Here is a 23,249-nt window from a genome sequence, read left to right as displayed (position 1 = left end):
CATCGCCGCGATTAACCAAAAGTGGTTAATCGCTTGTCGCCTGTTACGTGTCGTTTTCGCTTCAGTGTGAAATTTCCCTTACAAAGCGAGAAGCTGAAATCAACAGGCGACAAGCGATACGGAGAATTCACACAGAAGCTGTAAGCGACAAGCGACACCATGGACGGTATTGAGAAAACGGGCCAGTTTGAGCGACACACAAGCTTCAAGCGGCACGTGCGGTTTGTTCTGTCGCTTCTGTTGGAAAGGTTCACTTGATTACTGGGGGTTCGTTTCCAAGCGACTCGTGTCGCTTGTCGCCACCATTTGTCACAAGGTGTGAAATCTCTCTCAAGCTAAACATTCACTGCGAACAACGGACTAAGACAACAGGATTATAAAAGCCCAATTCGAGCAATACGCGAGCGACAAGCGACACAGGCAGCTTCTCTTATCGCGTGTTTCTTTCCTCTCGAAGCTACATTAAGCTATTATTGTATTGTCTTCACCTAAGGAAAGGAAGAAAATGCTTACGCAAAGGCAGTATCCGCAGAACTTTTGCAAAGCCACTCACTACATATTTTCTGTGCACACTCAGTGTGCACTATAATCTACTGAAGCGACCCTAAAAAAATATTGCTGAAACTTAGTTTTCACCTTTTTCAACGTTCTGAAATGTCAGTCACAATACAGCTCTTAAGATCCTTGCGCCCTGGGCGTGAACAGATTTAGGATACCCTTCAGTCAACTACAATAGATTGATTGATTGATTTGCTTTATTTTACTTCGCTTTTTGTACCACTTTTGGCTACTTTGCGAAGATGGAGAATAGTGATGATATGATGAAATTAATGAATGGACATTCACAAACATCATGCCCAGGCCGGGATTCAAACCCGGGACCCCCGGCGTCGTAGCGCGAGGTGATTGATTGATTGATTGATTGATTGATTTAGTTTATTTTACTTCGGGTTTTGTGCCTCTTGGATAATTTACGAAGATGGAGATGAGTGACGATATGATGAATGGACATTCACAAACAACCAAGCCCGAGTGGGATTCCAACCCTGGACCCTTGTCATCGCAGCGCGATGTGCTAGCCATTTCCCCACTTAACTAAAATTTTACCTCTTTTTGAATTGTTTGCTTAGAGGAGGAGGAGGTCGCATCACGTGGCTTTTGCGAATATACTATATTTCAACAAAGAGAGCGAAGGAAAAAGTCACTTATTTCATTCCTTTTTAAAATGACAATAGTGTTAATTTTAGAACGCCGCGGTGGCTCAGTCGGTAACGCGTCTGACTACCATGCTCAAGATCCCGGGTTCGATCCCCGGCCGGTTCAAATCCGGGAACTTTTCTAACGTTGGAAGCGGCCCCGGCGCCCACCCAGCGTCGAATAACAGGGGACAGGGGCGTGATGCTGATCACATCGCCCCCACTCACGACTGGATCAAGGAAGTGTGGGGCGTTACCCCCACACCCCCCTATACGCCTTCATGGCGTGGTGCTAAGCACAGGGGAGCACTTTACCTTTTCATAGTGTTAATTTCTCAGAGATCCAGTACAGTAAATTTACAAGAATAAAATCGTGTCTCTTAATGGAAATTTCAATAGAATCTTTCACCTCAAACAAATTCAATATTAATTGAATAGTGCATAATTGAATAAATATTTAATTGAAAGTAGAGAGTATGAACTTGATGTGAAGTTTACAGAAATGTTTGTTTCGCGAGTGGAGCGAAGAAGAAAACGTTTTCTAAATCTCATCTTTTGTAACCACCCAATCACGATAACTGTTGGTCACCTGACCTCTACTTCCACGTCATCCAAGAAATCTGCTGGTGCTTCTTTGCGTCCAAGTTCATAGATAATTAGCCTTTCGTTTTTGCGATTTTTTTTTTATTTTTTTACCGGACTCCGCTCCTTTCTTATTTCGGTATTTTTCTCCCTGCAGTGAAGCACGAGAAATACGAGTTCCACCTGCGCCAAAAGCAAGCATACAGTCACGTTTAAATATCGTGTGTGGATGTCGATCCCCTGTCTCAAACGCGGGATACAATAAAGCACCCTTTTTTACCAAATTGTTGCCTCGTAACACTTCATCCTTGCGATAGGCCACCGCAGGGAGCAGACAAGGTTGAATGAATGAATGATTTGATTTATTTTAATTCGCTTCTTGTGCCACTTATGACTAATTTGCGAAGATGGGGATGAGTGATGATATGATGAAATTGATGAATGAACACTCACAAATATCCATGCCCAGGCCAGGATTCGAACCCGGGAACCCTGGCGTTGTAGCGCGATGTGCTAACCACTCCGCCACGGGGCCGGCGCAGGCAAGGTTGAGACCAACCTCTTCTCAGCCTTTCATATACAAGATTATGAAACTTCGAGTGACGTTATGAGGTAGTAACATTGCAGCAATGTGTCCTCTGCGTCTCTGTGTTGATTCAGTGACATTTTTCTTTGGAATCTCTTCCCGTCAGCATGTCATTGTAAAATACGAGTGTATTTGTTCTGACAGACAGTTGTAACTCATGTACAATAAAATATATCACATATTCTTTTATTCTTCCTAGCTTACTAGAAACATACTTTGTACATTTTTCAAACTTTACAAAATATTTCCTATTTAATATGCTGTTGCAACTTACATTTGAAACTTCTTTCGTGTAATATTCATTTTGTTGCAGCCCCACCTCCCCCGTGGCGGAGTGGTTAGAACATCGCGCTACGACGGCAGGGGACCCGGGCTTGAATCCCGGCCTGGGTATGGATATTTGTGAATGTCCGTTCAATCCTCCGTACGTTCACGTGTCGCCAAAATAGAAAAACGAAAATACACTCTATACTTGGACTCCCTTTTCGGTTGCCGTGTTGTTGTGGATCCCTCGCTGTTCTTTTGTTTTCAATCCAGCGCGTCGTTAGGTAGTAATATACAGGTGGGTCCATTATACTTGTTTCGGCGATTTGAAGTGTGACGTCAGCAGGAGTAGATTATTACGTACTTTTGAATATCAAATTCAATTAACGGTTTCACCTTATTAATGTTGTGTTATATATTTAATATTATTTTCTAATTATTTTTTTATTTTCTACCTATTAAAAAGATATTGTATCGATAATGATGCATGATTTTTATATGAAGTTCAATCACAAATGAACCAACATGTCCTGATCAAGACTCGAACCTTTAAACTACAATTTCGCCCGACCCTGTGGCCGAGTGGTTAGCACATCGCGCTGCGACGCCAAGGGCTTGGTTGTTTGTGAATGTCCATTCATCAATTTCATCATTTCATCACTCATCCCCATCTTCGCAAATTAGCCAAGAGGCACAAAATGCGAAGTAAAATAAACTAAATCAATCAATCAATCAATCAATTTAAATTACAATTTCGAAATCGCGAGTAGACCACTCAACCAACCGAAGTGACTGCCAGAGGCAGTGACGGCGATTGGGTTCCAAAATTAGGGGACAAGGTGTAAAAAGTGGGGGTGGGGGCAAGGACAATTTACTTTCCCTTGGTACATAAGATTTAGCATGGTGCGGGGACAAAAGTTGGAAAAAGTGGGTGGGGGCAACTACACCCCTCGACCTCCTAATCGACGCCACTTGTCAGAGGCTTTTTCGAGTCCCTTACCTCTACCTCATAGCGCTGATGGAACCAGTTGGCTGTTGCCTCAAACATGGCCTAAAGGAATGCGTAGAAAGGTAAACTGAAGTGACATCCATCCCAGTCACTAATGATTCCGTCCATGATATCTGAAATCGTATCCAAGTTAAACGATTTATGCTGAGCCCTGAATGTCTATGGTACATTGATTCGGACCCATTTTCAACTCTATATCCAGTCCCAATTAACCCCGATTAGTGGCTCTAATCGGTTTGGCGTCTGACTGCCACACGGGATACAAGAGTTCTATTCCCGGTGTGGGTGATCTAAAGTAGGATTTTTTTTTCCGGCCTCGTCACCGAATTAAGCGGCTCTGGGGGCTATCCAGCTTCAAATCAGTGTGTACCTGGAGGCAAACCTACAGGTTAAAGGCGGCGCTGGTACTGATCACAACACCTCCAAAATGGCCGAGATCGAGAATGTGTGGAACCCTAACCCAGTTCCCCTGAATGTGGCATGGTGCAGTATGCACGGGGAAGATACCTTTACGTTACAAAATCCTTTCAACTACACAGAGATACGAATAGAGGGTCTGTTAAAAAGGTTGTTATGTATTATTACAGTATAACTTAATTCCAGTCGGGAAGGACGCGACGCCTTGTAAAAAATTAGTACCAGGTACGATTCCTGGCGAGACACATTGAACCGTGATTTGAATCCGACATTTGAGAATAAAGTGAATTTGAAACCAATTTGGCTAATCAGAAAGACTAATCCCAGAATCACGTAAAGATTTCTCAAAATTGTAAGGCAATTACGCTGTAAATGTATGGGAATTACACATCTATTTATTAATTCTATAATATAACACATGGGGAAAAAATATAAGGACAGATAGAAGAGGGAGAAAGAAGGGTGGAACGCATCGTGATTCCGTGGCGCCTTCTTGTTCGAATCGAATAACCGTTGCAAGAGGCTCAACGAGTTCGTATTTGAGAGATAGTTTGATAAGGTCCCATCTGCTGCAGCCTGACTAAGCTTTTCTGTTGTTTGGTGTAGTCACTTAAGGCCACTGGCGTACGCACAAGGAGGGGGCTAAATGGGCTACAGACCCCGATATTTTTATAAAATAAACAAATTAAAGCAGAAAAGTCGGGAAACCCTCCATTAAAATAATCCCTGATAACCATTGTTGTCTTTGAATAACTTTTAAAACGAAGGTTTAAAATCGTATTTGGAGCTCATATCAGATAAAAAAAGGGACATTATCGAAATTGACTTACAGCGATGTTACTTATTCTATGATCCAAGAAAAGATATAATCTCTGAACCAGCGATCACATTCAGCTGTAGATATTGGAACAATTTTGATATAATTCACGTAAACTTTGAGTGACGTGGCAATGTGTTGTGGAGTTTCTTTGTAGGTGCGAAGATTTTTAACTACTGTGTAATATTCACAATTTCTATCTTTCACTTGCGAATATTACACGTACGATATGGTACGGATATAGACCTTATTTGTTTAAATAAGCTCTCAAACAAACCCAATAGACGGCAGCACTACGGTGTTTGGAGCTTCTCGCCGTCAAGCGGTGATAATGAAAACTACTTCCCCCCTCCCTTTTTTTTCTCCCCGATGATTCCGATCGGGGTAACTTTCAGTTCGCTACCAGACTTCCAAGCAGCAACACAGGAAACCTTCGCCTAGAGTGCCAGTTCCTTTGAGTACCCACCAGGACCATATCGAGACGGAAGACCTTGTCTTACCAGCTACGGTTCCGGACTCAAGTAGGGAATTCTCGCCTGTAGGAATGGGTGCCCAAACGGACGAGAGAGAATGATTTAGTAGGAGACACCAAAGGAACATAAACAAGGTAAATCGGACTATCTTGAAATCCTGTAGTTTGCTTGCTTCAGAACTTTTATCTGCGAACTCTCATTTGACGTCCCATTCCCCCCTTTTTGTGGTGATAAGCGAGTGTCGTGTGTTGATTGCGTGAACACTAACCAAGCCTAATTGCCCCCAAAGGGAATTGACTTAAACGTAGGCTACATAAAGTGTCGGACACACGAACGTTACTCACGTAGAATAATGACTGTAATATGGGATACTCAAACGCGACCCCTTTTGACTAAGCGAGCTATCATATGATGAAAAGTCCTCTTCATATTTAGAGTGCTTCTTACGAATCGTTGGGGAGCTTGTCCAGAATCTTTCGCTTAATTATATTCCCTTTTTTTTTTTTTATTCGAACGTCGCAACCCTCGCATTACCAACCTGAATTAAAACTTACCTAAATACCAATATAGTAGCATCAATACCCATGCGTAAGAAATCATACCATTACGAAATAATAACTGTAAATTGTTAGAACTGTAAGTTTTCACGCAAATAGCGTGGCATGCTATATTGAACCCTTTCTGAATTTTGTCCTCTTTGAGTGACACAACTGTTAATGTTAAATCCAGAAGGATTTTTTTTATATTTTTTGTTGAGAAATAAATCAAACAGAAATTGTTAAAGATATAAAAAAATCGGTTTGTTCTTGTTTGATTAAAATTTTCCCTGTTTGAATAGCCATTTTTGAACGTATTCGATTAGACAGTTACATGGGTAAAGAGAATGGTGCCTCATATTAACAATTGTTCCCCTTTCCTTTTGGATTGTGTCAATTAATCAACGGTAAATGTTGAAACGTCGCGATTAGTTTTTTTCTTTGCGACGCCTTGAGGAGATTGACACGCAACAGTTTTTTTTTTGTTTATGTTATATGTCTACTTATGCAAGTTTACCTTTGTGTTTACAAACTTCAACGGCCTTTTTGATGCATTAGGATAAGTGCCCAATTATAATATAATTGACATCTATGAATATAGCCACTACCTTCTTTCCCCTATTTATTTAAGAAAAGGAAAAAGAACGGAATCTCTAGGATTACGCCCTTTCTCTTGGATTCCAGTAAATAATGGAACCTGACGCGACCTTTCTGTTGACTGATTAGTGTTTTGGGAACAACCACGTAACAGGAACGTCGCGTTAGTTTGTGTTTTGTATCTCTTGTCTAGGGGTAGGTGCTGACAAGGGTAACCATACCACGCGTTTCCATTATATTATTATTAAACAAATTGGGTCAGTTAGCACCGCCCTACACAATCGTTACAAAGTTTTGGTTGCAGAGCAGGTTTTTTTTGTTCCACATTATCAATTACGCTACTAGTAACAGAAATTTTTTCACCCCCCCCCCAAATTATTTTCGGACAGCGTGATCGTTTTTTTTTGTTTTTTTTTTCTCAGCGGGGGTGTTCGCATAGTGAGAATGACTATTGATGTGCAACCTCCGTATGGGCAATCACCACTACCTCTCCCTTCCCCCTCTGTCTTGGATTTTCTTCAAGTAGTAATACTGCCGCAAAATTCTTCACCCATACGGGAGACTATTCGTTTCCAGACGGCATCCTTCCTTTTCAGAGAATTGTTGCCCGTCACGGGTATGGATCTTATGCCTTTATTTAATTTTTTGTGTATCCTCCACAAAACTATTACTTTGGACCTATTGGATATTGAATCCATATTATTAATGGCCTTACCATATACTTTAAATCCTCTCCCTGATATTTGGTTGGAAGGTCTTAGACAGAAGTTACCTTGGCTTTTATTTTTATCGATGGTCTGGCTCCGGCTTATACCTCCTTCATTATTGCAAGCGTTTCGGGCATCCATCCTTCACCGCGTTCAAAAACCATCGGAAACACTTTATTCCTTTCTTCGGGATGTTTACGACGCTAGTCAGGTGTTAGCCGCTGAATGGCCCGAACAACAATTACTCGAGGTTCTGATTGAGTGTGTGAATTTCCCAGCACGGGCCTTAATTTTAGGTTATCCTCGCCCTCAAAATATTAGAGAATTTTTTGCTTTGGCTCAACACATAATCCAACCAGAGTTGAAGTGGCGTTCGCAAATGTATCCTGAGTCCCATATAGCATCATTTCCATCCCCCCCTTAGAAGATACTTTGAATACACCTTCGGATTCTGATCATGATGATTCTCCCCTACACGGTGTACCGGCGAGCACGCCGCCTTTACCTTTGGCCATGATGACAAATTCTCAGGAGGCCAGGCATCTTCCATCCTGTTTGCCCTTGGTACAGCACGATTTTTCGTCTTTACCTCCCATTGCGGCGTTGGAGGACGATAATATTAGTCCTTCGTTGACTCAGATTTCAAACAACCCAATTGATGAAACCGTTCCTTACCCTCTGCCTTACCCTCTGCGTTCTGTTCCTGTGTGTGCCCCTCCTATTCAATTGCATTCAGAACACCCGTTTTCTGTGGAAAATCGTTCTTCTCCTACGATTAAGGTTCTATTATGGGACCAACCAACTGTTGCTCTACTCGATACCGCTTCGTCGGTGTCGCTTGTTTCGTCTTCCTTATTGGGGCAGATAAAATGTGGCTTTTCAATTCTTAGAAATAGGACGATGGACTTGAAGGATGTGACAAATCGGGTTTTTTCTTTAAACTCTCGTTGTGAACTCTCACTCCGATTAGGACATTTGTCATGGAAATGGTGTTTTTGGGTTGTGGATTCGTTGCCTTACCCGTTGATTTTGGGGATGGATTTTTTTTCTCATACTAAGGCAACCATCTCTTTGGAGACTTGGATTATTTCATTTCCCTATTTTCAGGAAGGTCTTTCCGTGGAAAAATCTCCGCAGCATATGTCATTTCCCTTTTCGTCACAAAATTCCATTCAGAATTTTACTCCGGTTTCTGGCCAGGAACAGCAACATCTTTTGCCATCTTCCTCTGGTCTTCCTTCCCATTTGCAAGATTTACTGAGTACCTTTTCGGACGTTGTTACGGACAGGGTTGGTGAATGTACATTACCACCAGTGTCCATTCCCTTAGTGTCCGATATCCCTTTCAGGGCTAAGCCTTTTCAATTGAACCCTGTTCAAACTGAAATTCTACGACAACAAATTGAGGATTTACGGGCTCAGGGTATTGTTGAGGTGTGCAGGTCCCAATATGCGAGCCCGGCCTTTTTGGTGCCGAAGAAAAACGGCGGCCATCGTTTGGTTTGTTCGTTTCAATCCTTAAACAGATTAATCGCATACGATCAATTTCCACAGCCTCGTATTGATCTTTTATTTCAGCATTTGCAAAATGCTGCTGTATTTTCCTGCCTTGATTTATGGCAGTCATTCCACCAGATTAGGTTAGACGAAAAGAGCAAAGATTTGACCGCCTTTGTTACTTCATTTGGGCAGTTCAGATATACTCGTGTCCCCTTTGGTATCAATCTGGGTAAGCAAATGCTGTCTCGCGTACTCGATGAAGTCTTGGGAAAGTTTAAATATAAATTTCTCCTTACATATGCGGACGACTTGCTGGTGATTTCGCCTGATGAGCAGTCTCACATCCTGCATTTGACCGAAATACTACAGGCTCTTCGTGAGGCCGGTCTTACAGTCAATCCTGTTAAATCTACATGGATGACTAAGGAAATTAAGTATTTGGGGTATATTATACGACATAAACAAATGGTTATGGATCCCGAGCGTATTTCCGCTATTCAAGATATACCGCCCCCTAAATCCCAGCGAGGGGTGGCGCAAATCATGGATCTCCTATCGTATTACTCCCGTTTCTTACCTCACTTTGCGGAAAGGACTAGTTTCCTTACAGAAAAACGCAAATATGACGTACCATTTCTTTGGTCCGAAGAGGATCAGGTCCGTTTCGACGAATTAAAATTTGCCTTTTTGAAACATACAGTTTTGGCCTTACCTGATTTTTCTCAGGAATTTGTCCCTCAGACAGACGCTTCGAGTTTAGCTTTGGGGGCTACTCTAAACCAGCGTGATTCGGAAGGTTTTCTGCAACCAATTGCCTTTGCTTCGCGCAAACGTACTATCCAGGAACGTAGGCAATCGATTTATGAAGCCGAATGTGGGGCTATTTTCTTTGGTTTTAAGAAATTTGAGACATACTTAACCTCCAAGTATTTCACTCTTCAAACAGATAACCAGGCTTTGTCGTGGTTACTAAAACATCCAGAACAATTTGGAAAATTTGGTCGTTGGCTGTTGTATTTATCTCGCTTTTCGTATAAGGTCGAACACATTCCTTCTTCCAAAAATCCACTTGCGGATTGTCTATCACGGATGCACTCCCCTGAGGACTATTCAATTGCATTTCCGTCTGTCACTAGTTTGGCATGTGCTGCACCTAAGCTCAGCATTATCCCCTTTAAGAAGGCAGATATTATTGCACTTCAGGAGCATGACCCTTCTTTACGTTCTATGATTGGTCAACTTAGAGATAATAAAACTGTTCCACATTTTGGGCTTTTCCAAGATCTGTTAGTTCGCCATTCGCCACGTTCTGCTACTTCTCAGGTCGTTCTACCGTCAGTCTTACATAACGTAATTTGTCGTTACTATCACGATACTCCTGTGGGTGGTTCGCACCTGGGTGCCAACAAAACCACAAAAAAGTTTTCTTCTCTTTTCTGGTGGCCTAATTATCTTGCTGATATTCGGCAATATGTTCGTTCTTGTGACATTTGACAAAAGGCCAAATTGGCCGTTCGCAAGCCCAAAGGATACCTTTCTTCAGAGGTGATACCCTTGGCGACGCCTTTACATTGATTTGGTGGGGCCTTTGGTTCGTTCCGCTCGCGGAAATACGTACATTTTGGTGGTGGTGGACGCCTTTTCTAAATGGGTTTCTCTCTATCCGCTTCGCTCGGCGACCTCACATGCCATTATAGATAAATTGAAATCTCTTTTTCTTTCTTTTGGAGCTCCATGCGAACTAGTTTCCGTCAATGCTTCGTATTTTCGTTAGCATGTGTTTAATAACCTTTTATTTGAATCAAACGTTAGACACATTTATACCAGCCCCTACTACACAAATCCTTCCTTGGCCGAACGATTCATTCGCAATCTAATGTCGTCTTTGATTTGTTACCATTCAAAAGACAACTCCAAATGGGATCTCCACTTGAATAGTATTGCCTTTGCTTTTAATACTTCTATGCACGATGCCACTCACGCTACGCAGGCGAAACTAATTTTTGGTCGTGACATTGACGGTCCAATGATTTTTTTTGGGACTTACAATCCGATATAGAACTGGCGGCTCCTCCGTCTCCAGATCGTGCACAAGCCTGGGGTGAGGCATATCAACATTTACTGCGCTCTTGGAATTCACGCCAATGCAAATACGATCACTCTCGCGTACAGGTTTCTTATAACCCTGGGGAAATGGTTTTATATCGTGTTTTTCCCTTGAGTAACGCCTTTAATAAGACGTCATCTAAGCTTCAGGAACGATGGTCGGGTCCAGTCCAGGTTTTCAAGATGTTAACTCCAGTAACAGCCTTGTTGGTAGACCCAGATACCCAACAGATGCTTCGCAAGGCTCATGTGTCCCACCTTAAACCGTATACAATTCGGAATTTAGACCCTCCAATGTCACTTGTAGATTTAGGACCTACCCAGGTGGGGCATACCTTACAATCTCATAATGGTAATACCTAGACCTTTTTCTTCTACAACATATTCTGGCTTATTCTTTCATTGCAAATTGTTACCTTTAGATGTAAGGATGTGAATATGATATATGTGTCACAGTTATATTACCTGTTATTTTTTTTATTTGGACCAGGTCTAATATTGGTCTCAATACGTAAGTGTTTATAATTCTACATAAAAGTTTATTGATGATATATTATGTGATTTTTTTAACTTATATTTTTGTATGTGGTTTGGGTATATTTGGATCATTGACATAATTGTGATGCATGCGGCTCTGTGATGATGCTACTTTCCTTCTCTTCCTTCCTTTCGTAGTTAGTTGCCTTAACTTTTCTATTTCTCATTCTAACTTCCTACTTTATTATTCTTCTTTTGTTGATTCCTTTCCTTTTGTTTTGTTACATATTTCACGAGGCTCCTGCGCTACAGTTACGCCTTAGGAAGACTATGCATCGTCATTGCTATCTGGACCGTTTTACGTCGTGTGTGTTCAACACCTATGGGATTATGGATCTACTGTGCATCACTACCCCCCCTCATACTTCGCCATTACCTTCCGCTTCTACGCTTATGGCGCTGCCATTTTTACTCCTCATTGGTTATGTGTTTGGCATTGCCGAAATTCTTTGTCGTGTGTGCATGGTGATTTTTGTGCTTAAATTTGTTTCTCCCTTAGATGTTGGATCCGGGATGGCCAGCATGGAGTTATATGTTAATTAATCATATATGTTTGTCCAATTATCACATGTTCTCTATATCCTTCCTGTTTGGGAGTAAGGATGTATATAGGTATGCTCTTATACCTTGATTATTTGTATGGTCTCAAATATTTTATATACTATTAGTATTACGGGTGCGCTCACCAGTGATTGATTCCTTGGTTTGGTGAAGTATTGTGCTTACACTGAAAAAAAAAGAAAATCCCTTGGACACAATTTTCTAGGAAGTAAGGTTGTTGTTTTTTTTGGATGTTTATATGTATACGTTTGTATTATGAATAACTCCATTAAGTTTATGTTCAATTGGGCTGGATTTCTGTAGATCAGATTCTTAATGATGTACTATTGAATTTTAATCTTTTTCTGGGATAACAAACTGGCAATTGTGTTGAATGTATCACGTAATATTGTAAGTTGTTTTTTGTTACCTATATTGTTGTTTAATTTATATGTTAATTGTTCACAAGTTCTCACGCTATTGGTGCTACTCAGCCGTTTAGGCTTTTTCATGTTATTCCTCCCTTTGTTTCGTGGAGTGGGTTTTGTATTCTCCCAAGACCCGGGAATTTGTAATATTCACAATTTTTCACTTGCGAATATTACACGTACGATATGGTACGGATATAGACCTTATTTGTTTAAATAAGCTCTCAAACAAACCCAATAGACGGCAGCACTACGGTGTTTGGAGCTTCTCGCCGTCAAGCGGTGATAATGAAAACTACTCCCCCCTCCCTTTTTTTTCTCCCCGATGATTCCGATCGGGGTAACCTCCAGTTCGCAACCAGACTTCCAAGCGTTACAACTGACGCACACATCCTTTCGCTTACAAAATTTGCCTGACATCTCACACACCTTCACAATTATCTAAATACCATGTACGTGCATTTTATGGGACTGTATGCGAAAATATACCTGAGTCTTCAAACCCGCTATTCAAATTATTCACCAAAGAAGAAAATGCTTTGGAAGATGGTTATCCTTAACTCCGAAACCATCGTCCCTCAAGGTGAATCAATTGTTTTCAATGTTTAAAGAGTAGCCATGTCTAAATATCTAAGAAACTGAACTGACGAGACGGAACTGAAAGGTTCCAGATAATCACGAACCGGAAGCCGTTCCGGTCGGCTACGGTCCATTTCGAGCCCTGACCTCACCTTATGCTTCGTCTGTGTTTGTAAAATAACAATCTACGTGTAAATATTTTGTGCCAAACTTCCTTTGTTTTCGTTTTTGTAATCGGTGTATTATGGGCGCACAGTACTGTAGGTACTAGGTAAATAAACAAATAATGTGGTGTCCTGAACTACGTTATTTGGGTTAAAGGTATTTTACCAGTATTGTATGAAAGACGGAATTGTCCATTTCCATCATGAAACTGTGCGCAAGGGCAGGAATCAATAAACTGAGAAAAGAAGAGCGCGTCCAACAGCAAGGTGCCTTGAATTCCACAGGTTAGGTTACGATGAACAGAAATGTATAGCTTACACTACGTACAACACGGGTTAAAATATTGAAATAATATATATTAGTATTTTAAACGTAATAGTTTTGTAAGACAGTAAATAAATTCTTAAGTCCGACTTCGCCACCCACCAAACATCCCCTCGGGTCCCAGCTGTGAGTCGGGCCCCATAGGTTGAGAAACGATGCGATCCAATGCCTTATTCCCCCTAGCATTTGAGTCGGACAGAAACAAGTTTGGGAAGAATGCTTCTGCAAGTTGTGTCAGTACATGGCTCCTGGAAGTCTGGAGAAGGGTCGGCGAAGAGCAGGAATCAAGGAAAGAGAAAGATAACGTTTGCTTCCACAAATTAAACTTGCAGTCAGTGGCGTGCCCAAGGGGGGATTAGTGGCGTTTATAACCCCCCGTTTGGCCCAGCATTCCTAAAAGAAAAATGTCAAAGTTACTAAAATATGACAAAATGAGGGCAGACTGCCAAGACAAAGTATACGTAACCCCTCCTTTTGTAAACTCCTGGGCACGCCACTGCTTGTAGTAGCATACTTTTACTTGCATTCTCTTATTTTAAGTTTGCAGTTGCACCTGCAGGCAAGTTGTCCTTCACTATGTTTATAACTATGCCATATGCAATACAAAATTTAAGGATTGAAAGAAAATCGCTAAGGAGACCGAGGACAACTGCAGAATATATAATTGAACGGCGTACTTCGGCGACAACATAAAGGGGATAAGTTCTATACAACCTCTCACCTCGCTGAAAGCAAGTTCAACATAAGTACAATCAATAAAAGATCTTTCAAACCCATATATTTTATCTTCATATGTTTTTATGGGTATGTCCTATGATATTTTGTCCCTAAAATACACACCCTTCTGTCTCCCTATTTTTCCTGGTGTATTTTCTGGGAGAATGGAAATATTACGGGACGGTTTCCTTAACTTCATATTTACCACAGACCCTGCAGTACGTGCTCAAGGCACTCGATCCAAATTCTTTGTGGTTAACTGAAAGTAAGCGAATTAAATATATCTAATGAAACCTATCATTATAAGCAATTTTATTGGCATACGTACATTAGGCATAGACGATTCATTGTGTTTGTGCAATTATCATGCCATTGCTTCATCATTCTACGGTGAAGAGCAACATAAAATAACGAAAATGGTACTCAGCGATAGAAGAAACTCTCTCCATTAAGCGTAAAATAGCCCCTCCAATGTAAATGGAAGGATTAACTGGGAAATGGGATACTTTCGCCTGAAACGTCTCAAAATGTTATTAAATATTGGGTGGCCGAGTGGCATTAGGAAAGTATCAGTATTAAGAAAGTATCAGTCCTTTGTCCACCATAATAAATAAATAATTTTTAATTAATCAAATGTGGAATATTAATTTCAACAAGTTAAGAGAAAGGAGAGTAAACGTTACTATGACACTCTAAGGCATATATAAAATACTCTTTCTTCGTTTTATCCTACATTGCTTCTGATGAGAGTATTGATCGAGGCAAACACTGTAGTTGAGCGTGTGACATTTTGTAAGCTAAGCCTAATGGCGGCAAGCGACTAAAAAGTTGGGAGTTGTGTTGTGAGGAAAAAAAGTTTCTCGTACATTTTTAAAGCGCACACATCGCGCTCTTTTACTAGCAGATATCTGCGTTTCTTATCGCTTTTATTTTCTATTCAAACTCATGTAGTTGTGGAAGAAGAGTTTCCTTTAAATAACAGTGCGTGATGACTAATTCGACTAAAATATCGGGATAAAAGAAGAGTTCATCTTCATCTTCGCGATTTGCCAAAAGTGGAAGAAAAGTGAAGTAAAATCAAATCAATTAGTTATAACAAGAAATGTTATAATAAACATATTTGTATGTACTTATTTTAGTGTACTTCAATAATTCACGTTTACTTTTGGTAAATTTCATCAAAGCTGCCACACTACGTTTATCATTCTGTTGGTGGACTTTCTAGTTAAAATCTTGTACACGAAAAGACAACAGTGTAAGGAACGGTTAAAGGAATGATTCATATAATCGGTTCACATACCATGCGGGATTACGGTTTCCGGGCCGATTCTGGACAGAAAAAATGGTTGTGTTGGTTATGTGAGTAATGTGACATTCTAATAAGTGGATTTAAGTGAAAACTCGAACTTAATGAGCGAATTTGAAGCAGCTGAGTTCGAAACATTGAACTTATTACGGCGAATTGAAGAGCGGACTCGTTTGTTGACGAACGGGTAAAAGATCGATTCAGTACGTTCGTTCGTCCGGGAAAAGGAAGATGGAAAGCCCATAAGGTTTGTTCGGACAAGAATATCAAGGAATATCCGAACATCTGGAAATTTGCCATGCAATCCATATGGCGTAAATGATCCATAAAGGTTCAGGAAACATGCAACGCAAAGAATATCGGTTCACCAAGTAAGGATACAGCCGATATTTGATAACTTTGTTGTGCAAGTGATCTACGGATCGTGGTTCGGGCATTGGCTGTAAGTACCAAACTTTATATATTAAGTGCACCCAGACGTCTGTACGAATAACTGCATTAAAGATTTCTACTTCGCAAAATATGCTAGCATTCGTGTGCGTCGTTAATGGCCATTAATCAGTATGCATCGCACCGTTAGTTTGAGCGGGAAAGCAGCGCGTGGGGTAGCCATATTGGCGTAAAAATACAGCTGATCAGCAATTGCAAACTGTAAATCGTTAAATGTAAATATTCGTTGAATATTCTACTTAATGCACACAATTCATATTATTACTATGTTGTCAGAGTTTTGTTAGCTGAACAAGGGTAAAACATTGTGCTGCATATAGAAATAACTTTGCCTGCTGTAAACACGAAAAGTTGAAGTTTTGCAGTAGTGTTTCAATATTGAATACACGATCTATTAAGGACTAAATAATTAATGTAGGTTCAAGCGAGGTATAAACAAAGTTCTGTTATTGAATTTCTTTAATTATATCCACAAAAGTAATCGATAGAACTTGTCGAATTAATTGTGCTGGATTATTAGGTCATGAGATGACAGCCTAAAACAGCTGATTCATTGTATCGCATTTTCTTTTGTTATTTTAGTCACAGAGAGTAATAATTTTCTTCAAGTTGAATGAAACAATATGTAACCTGCTATAGGGCACAGTAGGTAAATTGAATGCCATAACTACTGAAAATTAGTTTTTTGGTTTATTTTCCTCTCTAGTAATAATAAAATATATTAATATCTCATTTCATTGTGTTGACATTTATCAAAACAAAGGCTCCTTCTGTGCATTATGAATATACATATATGAATTAATGTAAATGTTGCTTTTCAGGAAGAAGTTCATTTTGTGCTGGTCACTTAAGTATGAATAATGCCCAGTAATATTTTGACAGTTGGGTTATCAATTAGATCAGGCTAAAGGGTTATGTTCACTGAAGTTCAGATCTTAATCTATGCACACAGCCTCCCTTGGGTAACTTTTCTTGAGACCCAGTTTTCTGTACATCAGCTGATATTAACACAAGCGAGTCAGGTCCAAGAGAGAGGGTAAAATTGTATGGTGAATCAAAATTTTATCAATTGGAATGGGAATTGTTGTTTACTATTCAGTTTTTCATGAACCGTAAATAGTATGCGAGTTATTCAGTTTCACATATAGGGTGAACTGATGTAAATTGGCACGTCAATCACAGAAAATACAATTTCAGTTGGGTGTAACTTACTTGTTTCTCTACGAATTTCATGTATTTGAATGAAGTGAACATGTATGCAAATTTTTACTTTATTGCTTAGTATGCCTATTTATACGTAATCCTGTAGATTATCGGACACAGCAACCAGCGCTACCAGAGTAATGGGTTACATTGAAATTGCGGGCAGAATTAAACTAATTTCAGTGTTCATCTAAATGGGATTGTTCGTAATGTGGTAGTTTCCATTTAGCATACCTATTCATCAAGGCGACGAAACTCCCATAGTGTGTACTGGCACACGTTGAGTACGTCACATTAAGATTACGAGACGTCAGTGTTAAAAGTTTTATAGGCATTAAGCAAATTTTTATTTTAATTTTTGGGCAAAAAAAAAAAAAAAAAAAAAGATGGGAACGGAAAACGAACCTGTGACGTTGGAATCGTTGTTCGCGTTCATCAAGCAGAGTGATGAAAGGAATGATCAACGGTTCCAAGCGTCAAAAGCAAGTATTGAGTTGCTGAAGTAACCAATTGCTGAAGTCAGAATTGGATGACAGTAACAAATTGCTGAAGTCTGAACTTACTGCTCACACCAGTAGGTTGGTGGGAAAACTTCAGTCAGACCTCAGTGATACCAGCAAATGTATCTTAGACTTGCAACAAGATGTGGTCAAAACAAGTGAGGGTCTTCATGATCTCACTTTGACAGTATCTCAATACAGATTAGAATGCATGAGTAGAGCTGAAGGGTTAGACAGGAAGTATGATGAATTGGCACGTAGGTTAGATTCGGAAGTACAGGGTGTGTAGAAATCGTTGGAACAAATTAAAACTGATAACGAAAGTCACATTAGATCTTTGGAAGGGCAAATTGTTGAAAAGGTTTTGGTTAAGATTGCAGGTAGAAGTCAGGACTCCAATCGAGTTTCTAAGGATTATCAATTAGGAAAGTCGATCAGTGATAGTGAAGTGGTAGTGGTAAAGAGGGAGTCTCAATCATCCTCTCAACCGGTTGTGCATGTTTCTTCTCAGCACCTAGGGTCGGAAACTTCGGTTGTGAATACTCTGCCGCCAGAAGTTATGGAAACACTAAAGTCTCTCGAAAATTCTATGGATAGGGTTAGCAGAGTTATGGCCAACTGGGAGCAGGGGAGTCCTCGTAAGGTATTTGAAATGCAGAATAGTGGAGAAAAACCGGTTAAGGGTAAAAGTGTCGATCCCTCGGTAACTGAAATCACTGGGGTGGGTCGTTTGGATAAGGCCACTTCCACAGACAATTCGGATGCAGGGAATGTCAAGTCAGGTATAATGCGGAAACCATTTGCGGGCTATTGTGTTTCTAGTGCAGAGTCATCGACTGATGCTGAGAAATCTTGGAGAGTTAATTCAGCGATAAGTAAGAAGGGTTACCTAAAAACCAGGCACAGAAGATCTAAAATGTGTGGGTTTGAGGAAAAAGATGATGATCCGAAGGGGGTGAATGAAGGGAAGAAGGAACAATCTGATTTTAATGCTGTTCATGGTGTTGCTCCTGTGAAAGCATATAGCATAAAGCCTCAGGATTTAGTAAAGTTCCCGAAATTCAATGGCTTGATCAGGAATGTAACTCCAACCGAATTCCTGGAAAAGGTAGAGGAACTTTTGGAGTTATATGGAATTGATCAAGCACATTACATTAAATATGTTCCTAAACTACTGACTGAAAGTGCGAAGCTCTGGTTTTCAGAGAGAAAAGCTCTGTTGGTTTCTTATGATGCATTTAAATTGGAATTCATAAGCCATTATGAAAGTTCTAGATGGCGTAGTACATGTCTTGCCAAAATCCTGAACTCTCCTTACCAGAAAACCTCTGAGGAAAGTGTATTACAGTATTTTTCTAAGAACTTCAAGTTGCTACGTTCAATACAACCTAAGGCGGAAGAGTCTCATATTGTTGCTCAATTAGGCTCACTTTTGCCATATAAATTAAGAGAGCACTTCGTTATGCAAGACATCTCGTCATTTGCAGATGCCACGCATGCTATAGAAAATTTTGAATCGTTGAGGGATTTACCCATGAAGCGAGATCTAGCTCCGCTTCAAAAGGGCAAAAGCTTTAAAGCTGGGGTAAACAAAGTCACGATCGCCGCGGCTCAGGGCTCTGAGGTGAAGGGTAAACCAGGGGCTCAGACTTTAAAGACTTCACCCACTAGCGTTAGAAAGAACACAAATTTCAGTCCCAATTCGAAACGACGTTTTCAGTACAATAGAGATTCAGCCGAAGATTCCTTGTTGGGAAACGGAGACCAACTCACATCGTAGGAGGTGATGTGGGTTTAGGCATGAATAAACCTCCAGTTAATAGGGTTGCGTCTGCGTTACCTCAAAGAAGTAAGGAAGCAGAACAACAGACAAGTGCTATTCAACCGTTGTTAGAAGGGAAACAATTAATCGGCGACAGTATGTTACTCAGAGTAGCTCAGAAGTTTGGTAATTATCAGTTCAATTTCGATGAACAAGGAAATCGCAGGATAGGATTAACAGTCAGTGGACAAACTACCGAGCAATTAAACGGCAGGTTAAAGTCGTGCTCAAAATTGGCTGACTCAGTGATAGTTATGATAGGTACGAACGATATACTTAACTTTCAGACGGAAGAAACTATAAAGCGCAACTTGTCGGAGACGCTGGAATTGTTGAAAAGAAGGACAAAGGAGATCAATTGGTTGACCCTACCTCCCATAGCACGTATTATGCGTAACAAAAGTTCCAATGTCTGGCACAAATGGAAAGGGATTAATGATTTCATAGCCTCGTTTCATGATGCAAGAAATGTCAAAGTACACGATATCTCGTCTTTGTTTTTTGATAGCTCGGGTGAAATTCGATATGACGTTTATGAAGAATATTTGGGAAATCACTCGCGGGGAAAAGTTGATCGAGTACATTGGAACAGAGAAGGAATGTCTCAGGTTCTCAATTTCCTTAGGAAAAGGGGAATTTTAAGAAAGATAGGACAAGGGGTTTCCGAACCTGGTTCTCAAATCATAGTTGAAGCTGAGATCCATGCGATGGACGAACCATCCAGGGAATGTCCAAGTTCGGAAAACCGGAGAGGAGCTCTTACCGTTGGGCAGGGGGTGAGGGCAAGATAAAACATCCTGCTATATTTTTTGTACATATTAATGATGTTGGTGAAGGGAGTGATATCGACGATTCAATTAGTTTAGGAATACCAATTAATGCTGATTCTCAGCGACATGCATCAGCTTTGATCAGGATAACTATTTTAGGCAAACCTTATGACGCCCTCTGTGATAGTGGCGCTGAGGTGAGCCTGCTTGAATTCGAAGCGTGGAAATCAATTTCATCCTTGATCTCTAGGCCAAGGTTGGAATCGGCTTCCAACATTAAATTAATAGATTATTCGGGTACAAAATCAAAATCTGTTGAAGGGATTGTTAAGTTAATGATCAATTTGGGGGGTTATGATTACTATGTACGATTTGTTGTGGTTATGAATTTAAATGTACCAGTTTTGTTGGGCTTAGATGTAATTTACGGGATACAAGGGGAACTTAATTTTGATGAGGATGCATTTTTCTATAGTACTCCTAACGGTAGAACGTTTTTAAAATTTACTCCTCTCAAAGATGTGGACACCATTGAATCGGATATGGCGATAACTAACGTTTCTTCGGAACTTGATCATGCCGCAGTTCAGCATTCAAATTTCGAACTTAAAATTGAAGAATCGCTAAGTTTGGAAGGCGATTCAAAGTTAAGATTCAAAGAAATGTTAAGCGTTTTTGAACAAATCTTTTCTGACACTCCGGGTTTGTGCAAAGAATATGTACATCGTATGGAACTAGATACTGATGCACCAATCGTCGCGAAGAATTATCCCATTCCTTACGCATACAGGGATAGAGTGAGGGAACAATTGAATCAAATGCTAGCATGGGGAATAATCGAACTGTCTGATTCAGAACATAGATCGCCATTGTTAGTAGTCCCAAAACCTCATGGAGGGATTCGTCTATGTGTCGATTTAAAAAGAGTAAATCAGCACGTGAGACCAATGCAACTTACACCTATGAAAGTTAACGAGCTCTTGACGTCATTTCTAGGCTGTAAGTTCTTTACTTCGCTCGACTTGGGGAATGTATATTGGCAGGTGCCTTTGCATGTTGATAGTCGCAAGTTCACAGCGTTTGCTTTTGAGGGTATACTGTATCAGTTCAAAAGGGTGGTATTTGGTTCTGTGAACGGCACTGCGGTGTTTGTAGATGTTATGAATAGAGTGTTGGGTTCCTTCTTGGACTTTGTGGTGGTGTACGTGGATGACATCATCATAAAGTCTAAGGATTTTGAGTCGCATCTAAAGCATGTGAAATTGGTTTTGGAAAGGCTAGGGCGTGCAGGTTTCACGTTAAAGCTGGAGAAGTGTAGGTTCGCAGTAAAAGAGTTCAAATTTTTGGGACACGTCATTTCCACACAGGGTTTTACAAAAGATCCGTCTTATGTAGAAAGCATTGTTAACTTGCGTAAGCCGGAGAATTTGAAACAACTTCAAAAGATCTTGGGATGTTTCAATTGGTTGGCAAAATATATACCGAACTATGCTCTCATAGCACATCCCATGTATGCTCTGTTAAAGTTGAAGACGAAGTGGCAGTGGACCGCAGAGGCTGAGGAGGCTTTTAAACGCTTAAAGTCATTGGTGGTCCAAGAGGTCACTCTCAATTTTCCAGATTTCGAAGAAAAGTTCTACATCCAGACGGATGCATCTCTGATTGGAATAGGGGGTTTTTGCTATCAGGTTATAGAGGGGATTATGAAACCTTTAGGCTTCGTCAGCAGATTGCTAAGATTCTTCGAGAAGTCATACACTTCTACTGAAATTGAGGTGTTGGCTATTTTATACACCATTGGGAAATTTTCTACATACCTTAAGGGTAGGCAATTTGTTGTAGTTTCCGATCACAAAGCTCTTACTTGGTTGGAATCTGCTCACTCTTGGAATGACAGACTAACCAGGTGGTGCATTCAGATACAGCAGTACTCCTTTGTCGTCCAATACTGTAAAGGTTCAGAGAACGTGCTGGCTGACACACTGAGCAGGAATTTTCCTGGTGTTCCAGACACGCACTATTTGATTAATGTCTCAACCGTCTTACGGTCGGTCAAGGAAATTTTCTCTCAAGAGGAGTTAATCTCCTTGCAGAATGATGATGCCGATTTGAAGCAAATCATTTACCATTTAAAGGGTATTAAAGGGGATGTAAACTCTCGTTCTAGGTCATGGAATGAAACGTACAGTTTAGATAATGGTGTATTGTACATAAAGGACTTTCATGTAGACTCACGGTACAGGATTTGCATTCCTATAAAGTTAATTGGAAAGGTATTAATAGGTTGTCATGATGATATGGGGCATTTTGGTGTGGCAAAGACCTTGTCGCAGATATACCAAGCTTTTCACTGGAAGGGTATGAAGTCTGATATCAAGTCCTACATCAAAAATTGCGAGTTGTGCCAGCGTACTAAACCTAACAAGCATCCGGCTAAATATATTGCTAGATCACATGTAATGGATAAGCCAGGGCAACTGTTGTTTATTGACCTGCAAGGCCCATTCACTTTAGGACCAAAACGAGAAAGGTTTCTTTTCACGGTCTTGGATGCGGCATCGCGGTACTTGGTGGCTTACCCCGTTACTAATAGCAATGCAAAAACCGTTGTGAATAAATTATCGCAAATTTACTTCGTACATTTGGGGGTTCCAAAACAAATAGTCTCTGATAATGGGCCTCAATTTAAGTCAAACATTTTTCAAGAAGCAATGAAAGCATGGGGGGTACAACTCATATACACTCCAGTGTATCATCCGTGTTCTAACCTTGTTGAGCGCTATCATTCGGAATTGAATCGCCTGATGAGAGTGCTGTGTAGTTCAAGTCATGCAAAGTGGCCACAGCACGTTGCTGAAGCCTTATATCTCTTGAACGGTTCAATCACTCCTCAAACGGGATACTCTCCTTCGGAACTCAGGTTAAATATGCCGAGGAGATTGACCGACATACCGCTTTTGGACGTGGGTAATAATGTGACCTGGGATGGCAAATTGGTTATGTCAAATTTAACCAGTTTCGGCAAAAGACAGGAAAGGTTGAGAAAACTTAATGCCAAAAGGGCAGCTAATCCTAACGTTGAGGAGGGGAATTTGATCTTCGTAAAAAATCAAAATCC

This window comes from Lepisma saccharinum, chromosome 14 (assembly GCF_977018435.1).
Source record: "Lepisma saccharinum chromosome 14, izLepSacc3.1, whole genome shotgun sequence".
Lineage (NCBI taxonomy): Eukaryota > Metazoa > Arthropoda > Insecta > Zygentoma > Lepismatidae > Lepisma > Lepisma saccharinum.
This window is presented reverse-complemented; position numbering follows the sequence as displayed.